Source organism: Lagopus muta, chromosome 4 (assembly GCF_023343835.1).
Source record: "Lagopus muta isolate bLagMut1 chromosome 4, bLagMut1 primary, whole genome shotgun sequence".
Lineage (NCBI taxonomy): Eukaryota > Metazoa > Chordata > Aves > Galliformes > Phasianidae > Lagopus > Lagopus muta.
In genome coordinates this window covers 25,364,922-25,372,307 of record NC_064436.1, presented here as the reverse complement: position 1 = coordinate 25,372,307, position 7,386 = coordinate 25,364,922, and positions in this window count along the sequence as shown.

Here is a 7,386-nt window from a genome sequence, read left to right as displayed (position 1 = left end):
CCAGCACTTATGCTACTTCAAGTTCAAAAGAAGTAATTTTTTCTTACAAGCAGATTCAAAGTACAAAGCAGCAAACATTAACACACAGCCTAGGAACATCAATTAGCATACATCTGCATAAAAGAATACATTAGGTAATACAATTACCTTGAAGGAGAACAGCATAACTGAGTCCACAAAAACACATAATCTTCTATCTCTGGAGATCAAACATAGCTAGCTGTCCTTTGCCCTTTTATGCTGTTCACAGTCAGATGGGATACACCTGCTGTGAGAACCCATGGGTCATGATAGATCATTGCCATAGAGGAAGATGGGCATTAAAGAGACACTCACACCGTTATATTGCAGTTACTGTAATGTTGATTTCATAGAATCATAGAAGCATCAAGGTTGAAAAGACCACTAAGATCACCAAGGCCAACCATGACCCCTCCCCACCACACCACTAGCCATGTCCTTCAGTGCCACATCTACTCTGGCACGCCAGTTGAAAAAGAGTGGAATCCTACACACTTCCCATTTGGAAGCTCAAATCAAATGGTGTTACCTCCATTCTCATACTCTGTGCCACACAGGCTCAATCTATACCAAACGGTATTTTTTGATAAAATAGATCTGGACAGAATCATGTCACTGAGCCCCATCTTTTGTGCCAGAGGTTCAGTCTGAGCAGCAGAGTCATTTTGCAGCTATTAGCAAGTCTTCCCTTCTCTAGCCTTGATATGCTTTCTGAACAGACCATGGCTAATTAAACAAGCTGATCTGTCCAACCTCAGGTGGCAGAGCTGGTGGCGTCTCCTCGTCATGCAGGTTGAATGATATGCATCATCCCATGTTGTGCAAGCTTTATTACTCTAAAAGCCAAGTCACCCATGTAAGAAGCCAGCCTGAAGCAAGGATGAAAGATGTTTCGTACTTCCTGAGCTAAAAGTTACTCCATGCTGCTCTACCCAGAAGACTCAAAGACCTCCCATTGCCAATAGTTTGGCAGAGACTGGAAGTTTGTTAACAAACAAACAAACAAATAAACAACAAAATAATCCTTTGAAATAACCTTGATATTCAGCCATGCAGAGAATGCAGTGGTTGAAAGGTTTAATTCTTGGGTAATGGAGAGGAAGGTGCAGTTCTCTTCTTGCGCTCAGTACATTGATACCAAAGGTGCAAAAAGCAAGAGTTGCTTCACTTAGAGAAAGGAAGGAGGGGGAAGTGCAAAGCACAGAGACAGAGGCAGAACAGGAAGCTCCGCCAAAAAGGAAATACTGGAATGTTGTCTTACAATTATTTTTTCTGTGAAAGTTTGGGCAGTTAAAAGAGGTGAAACAAAGGCAGTTTTCTGCTGAGTCAGCGACCTAAGCCCATGTTCCGCAGTGCATAAGCTCTCACATCTTTTCCCAGTGAGCAGCCACTGCGTGCAGCAGCTCTGTGCCACTGCAGGGACTGAGGCACTCTTGAAAACATGCCCCACGCACAGCTCCTTCCACCTCATGCTCAAGGCACTAATAACCTGGAGTAATCACGGGCACATGACTTCTTCCCTCTGTGAATTAAAATCATGACAGACATTTAACTGTAGCTTTTCTTTAAGCATTCATGGCTACTGACTATGAATGAATGACGGGGAGGATCAATAAGCACTTTTTAACTCAAACAACTGAAGAAGTAATTGAAGCTTAGTGGGCCTCAGTTGCAAGTGTCCATTTTGTTTGCTCAGTGCCAGGGGAACTCTAGTGCAAAAGCAAGTTGCCTTTGTAAAGCTAATTTGGATAATCCCATGATCTCTGCAACAACAAAGAGGCCATATTTCCAAGCACAAAGATGGCCCTGTAGTCAAAAGCTCTGAAGCTGAAAGACTCTTTGTTTCATGCAATCAGCATCATCTCTAAGTTTCCTTAGAGCCAATGCAGAGAAGACCTCAAGGCAGCCTCCATCTCACTGAGCGTTAACCTTCCTTGTCCAACATGTGGGGCTCCTCCAGCACACAGCATGGTTGTTGTAGGACACAAACAGCTCACATACACACACGCATGATCCAGCCAACCTGCTTCTGTTGCTGTAGGACTTCAGCGAAGTCCATTATCCATTTTGCTGAGTGGACAGTTGTTCCACTGCTGGTGAAAGGCAGTTTTCAGATGGCCATCAGTGGTGATCTCAAACTGACGGGCCAGCAAAACACTGCATGAGCCACAAAAGAGTTTGCTTTCCTTGGCAGCACGCCCAATTCTGTCATATTAATGCTCTGCCAACGGCCATTGTCCTTGACAAGTGACTGCACAGGCAGAACAGGATCCACTGCAACAGAAAATCTTCCCATGTCCTATATTACTGGCATCTCTGGAGCCTGCAGAAATGTTCAAATATCTGCCAGGGCTAGAAAATTCACATCCCTTGGAATGCAGAGCCTTGCAAAGCTTGATGGCAATGATTCGGTGTTGGAAGGAACCCCATCTAGGAGAAATTAGCCACGAAATGGCACAAAAAATAACACACAGGGGCCTGGGCAGGCTCTGCGGAGCCAACAAATGTGATGTTGTGCTGCAAAGCAGTTGGCCAGCTCAAGCTGAGGCCCCGTCAGACTGCTTACATATTGACAGCAAGTGTTTTTTTTTTAAGAAAGGAAGTGAAAGAACATTGTGTTAGTCACAGAAAAGTTCCCCTATGTAAAATCAGAGTCTAAGGGGAATTTCTGGGAGGCAGTGAGAGTAGACAGCACAGAAGTGGCATGGTAGTCCATCCCTGGTTCTGGTACGGGCCATTCAGCCTTTGGGTATTCTGAAGTGTTTGGGCCATTCAGCTTCTATAGAGGGACTCTATCTCAACAGTGGCCCAAGGAGATCTGTGAGTATCCATTTTCACAAGGGAACATGATTGTTTGCAGGAGGTGACTTTTCACAGCAGTGTTATGGCTGCTGCTTGGGAGCATGCAACTGCTCAGCTCCGAAGAGGTGCCCCAGTACACAACACCCCTCACTTCTGCAGTAGTTTCTTGAGCTACCTTGAAGGTTTTCCTGTAAAAAGCCTCTGCATGTTTAAAGCAAGAAGATAACAGGGAAGCCCAGAAACTGGTTTTACTCCATTTATGTGACAGAATCTGTGCACCAGAACAGGGTGCTCATGAAGGAGACTTGAGTGCCACAGAAACACATTACACTTGTAGATCTCAAATATAAATCTATTGTTGCTGTGCTCTGACATCTGTGATTTGTGCCGGTCTTCACCTTGATATTCCCACTTCTCTTTCTCATGTCTACGCTTCCTCTTCCACCCCAGGAGACTGCCTGCAAGTTTTGCACTGGGTAACTGCTCCTTAAAAACTGAGAAAATGTCCTTTTTGGAGCTGAGAGTCATCTGTGCCTGAAACAAAGGTACAATTTCCAGAGGCAACCTGGGATTTGACTGTTCAATTAAACAAACAGAAATGGAACGTCCTAGTCCTCTGAGGTGCTTAGGAGAAATTCCTCTCTAAATGCAGCAGCTTAGTGAAGTTACAAAGGCACATTATGATATTTTCATGTGTTTTTTTTTCCTATTTTTTTTATGAAAAACCACAAGTTACTAAGTATATTAAGTGGTAGAAACTTGATGGGTGTTAAACGTATCACTATTTCCCACTGGGAAGGGATGAAAGAAGGTATTCCATTTGTTTGCATGGTGCTTGGTTCTCCAGCTATCCTGGTGCTTTGAGGTGGATGTCATACTTGTGTCATTTCTGTAGGGCCATCTCGCAAAGGTTGGGTTGGGCTGAGGGTGATTGCTGCCATTGGACCTGCTGTGTTTGCAACACTTCAGAACTGTCAGACTTTGCCCTTTGGTGCTGTGAGTGAGTGGCCCTGGCTTTTTCTGTTCACTGATAGCCTCTATTTTCCTCAGCAGTGTATAAAAAGTGGATGACTTGCTTGGAAGAAATTTAATGGAAAATGAATGATGCTGCCTATTTTGAAGTTCTCCACGATATTCTCGAACAGTTCAAAGAATGATTTGCACAGCTTTGAGGTTGACTCAGTAGCCTGGGATTGTAAAATATATCTGTCTGGTCATTCCTTGCTTTTTCCTTAGACAGAATCTGCAAAGCTGTCTGGTTTACATGAAAACTCCATCCAGATGCCGGCCTTCAAGCAGAAGCACTGACTAGGCAGAACAACCCTCTGGTCTTCTGGATGCTAAATTCCCCAGATCCGTTTTGCAAGGAAGGAACATAATACCCCAAACAGTAGCGATTCTGCAGGAAGTTCCACATCTTATCAAACAGCTCCCTTAGAGCTGCTGACACCCACCCAGCAGTGACATCAGGCTTTGCTTGTGCCAAGTATTCATGGTGTGGGAAAAGGGCAGTTTGGAATCCCTCGACATTACGAAATTTTCCTGCATTCTCGTGCATGCACTCAGCAGGATGCAACTTGGGGTGATTCTCTGTGAGAGGTCGTAAATTTGCCAGTGGTCACATGCTGGAGGCCAGCAGGAGCACTGGGATTTCTGAAGGAGTGGGAGATTTCTGAAGTAGTCTGAAACTTGCTGTGCAGCTATTTTTAAATTGACTCCTTGTTTTCCCTGCAGCTGAGTCCACAGCTCCCCTTCCTGTCTCCTTGCTGAGCTTAACAGTCTCCTCTCTGGCTCTGAGGCCAGAGACTGCCACTGCTGATAGCCACAAATGGTGCCCCAGAGGGAGAACTGCCAACAGCCCTCCACGCAGGCTTACTAAAAACTGCTGCATGGATAATGTAGCTTTCATTAGTATCATCTCCTGTGGTTCCTCAGCTGAATTTAGAGGACAGCAGTCTGAACAAGGAAGGTACACAACCGGAAGGTGTGCTGTAGGCCCAATACCTTATATATAGGCATAAAGATGTCTTCTTTCTAATGCAATTTTCTAGCACCATGGAAGAATTTCAAGACAGAAACCTGCGTCAGCAAGCCTTCAGCTGAGAATATGTTCTTAAACTGTGATGTGGGGCATCCATGCCCTGGTTTCAGTGTCATTGCTTTGGCTTTTTCTTTGAGTTGGCAAATCATGACTGTGCTGATGTGTTTTCCTACCTGAAGCGAAGGACAGGCACATGTCCTTGGGAGCAGCTCTCTTAGAAGAGAACTGGAATTTGCAGCTAGGAGTGATTGCACTGCCAGGCAGCTATGGCAGCCCGATGGTTTCCTCTTGCTGCATTTCCTAGGAAGGTGACACCACCTGCTGCCAGCCTGCAGAGCTGCTGCTTCTCTTCCTGTCGCTACAACCATCTGCCACTAAAATTCCAGCAGAAAATGCCAGACAAAGCATCATGAGCTCTGCTTTCTCCCATAATATTGCCAAGTAGGCAACATCCACAAAGCATCCTGTTTAATTTCCCTTCAAGGCCTACTGGCTCTGGGGAATCATTGGTTAAGGAAACAACGAATTTATTGTTCTGACACCTAATACAATGGTAGCTCAGTCTATTGGCTCTGGGATGAATGTCCCTGGTTAAGGATACTAAGTATTTGTTCTTCTGATACCCAATGCAATGGTAGCTTTGTTTAGAGTTGGCTTTTGACAATAGTAAAAAAAAAACAGTACTGGCCAGAGAAATGATCACTGTGTGCTGACCAGTAAGTTCTACTTTCAGTTTCAGAACTTCTAGCTAAAATCGCTTTAAAAGGACCACCATCTCTTTTTTGCTTTGTTAAAAGTTACTGGGACAGCCCTAAAACATAGCTTCAAATCATCTGATTGCTTCCTGCAGGATTGTAACCTCTGTGGCTGGAGCTTATTGGCATGAAGGTGATAGTGACACAGAAAGGGAGATGCAAACATTCAATTTTAATGGGTTTCTTGGAAAAGAATGCAGGGTTTAGGTAATCTGCCGATAAAACCCACTCAGAAAAATAGGATTAAGATACCTATCTGCTGGGTGGCATGTTTTGGTTTTGTTTTTCAATGAATCAAGCAATTGTTTTAGTTTTAGACTCAAAGCTGTCCCTGCTTTGCATTTTTCATCTTGGTGTGAGTCATTACAAAAATGCAGAGTTCACCCACACTTGGTGTTTGATGAGATCTAATCTGTGGTGAAGAACAAGAAAAAGAGTTTTATGTTTTTCTGTATTGTGGGAATTTTCCCATTCCATGACATGCTTCACCTCAATTATTTCTCGGGGAGAACCCTCAGGATCCCTGGTACTCCCTCAAATATGGACTTAAAAAAAAACCCGTCTGCCTGCAGCAGAGCCAAGTGAAGCTGAGTGCAGCATCTGCTGGGAACTGCAGGCACTGCTCCAGAAGAAGCATTACTATTAAGTTTTGAGAAGCTTTGAAGATGTATTGTGTTTGTGATCCTCATTAGCTCAACATCCCACTTCTAAATAGGAATTTTTATATATATGGACAACATTGATGCATTATTTAGCTAAGGGAAAGTACAGTGTAAAGACAGCTTTCCTCCTAGGCAGTTAAAAACATTTGTGTGTGTGTCTGAGCATTCAGACCTGGGAATTTCATGCAACTTAATGGGTACTGGAACCCTTTATTCTCTCTAGCATTTGACTGACTCTCTGCTAGCAATAAGGGGGAAAAAAAAGTTCCATGCTCTTGGTATATTCTGAAGCTGTTCAAAGGCCAAGTTTTGCTATGTAAGTTCCATTCCAAAGTCTCTGTATGTTACAACAGTATTTCTTCCTGCTCAGGCCCCATTTACCTACACCTGTGCATCTTCAGAGGATGTTTGTCCACTTTTGGATGCTCACCCACTCTGCCCTGCAATGTGGGCAACAGAAAGGCTTTACATGAGTGCAGCAACCATTCAGAGTTCCATGGTTTGTGTTTTACAGGAATAAGAAGGACCCATGGGGCAGCATTTCTTGTCTCAGGCTGTTATTCTCTGAAGGAAAACTATTTTGGTTTGGTCCCAATATTGAGGGAAAGGATCCCCATAGAAGCTCACATTGTAGAAACTCAAATAAATCTGTTGGAGTTTTATTTAGCCTGAAAAAAAAACTCTGCATGGAGCTGGCAAAGAACATTTCAGAGAAATAAAAGCAATCCATTAACAATAGCGGAGAAAGGTTTCACTTAACTGATTTCCCCTTGGGAGTTGAGCTCCTACTCCTTATCTCTGAAGGCAATTCAAGGTTATCAAAATGTCTGCAGCTGAAACTGAATTAAGAGACAGCAGCTGAGAGCACTGTCAGCACCTGCAGAAGCCATTCTCATCTATATGTCCTGTACACACACATGCCTCTTGTTGCTCCAGCCACTCAGAACAAGTGCAAGGTACACCCCAGGTGGCTATTCCTCCCTTTTTCAGGAAGCCAAACTGTAACTATAAGCAAGCAGTGGGGATTTCCCCAGGTTCTGCAGCAGCCTTGGCTTCTTCCATTGTTTCAGAGACTGACCTTCCCAAGCTGCATTTCTCTACAAGA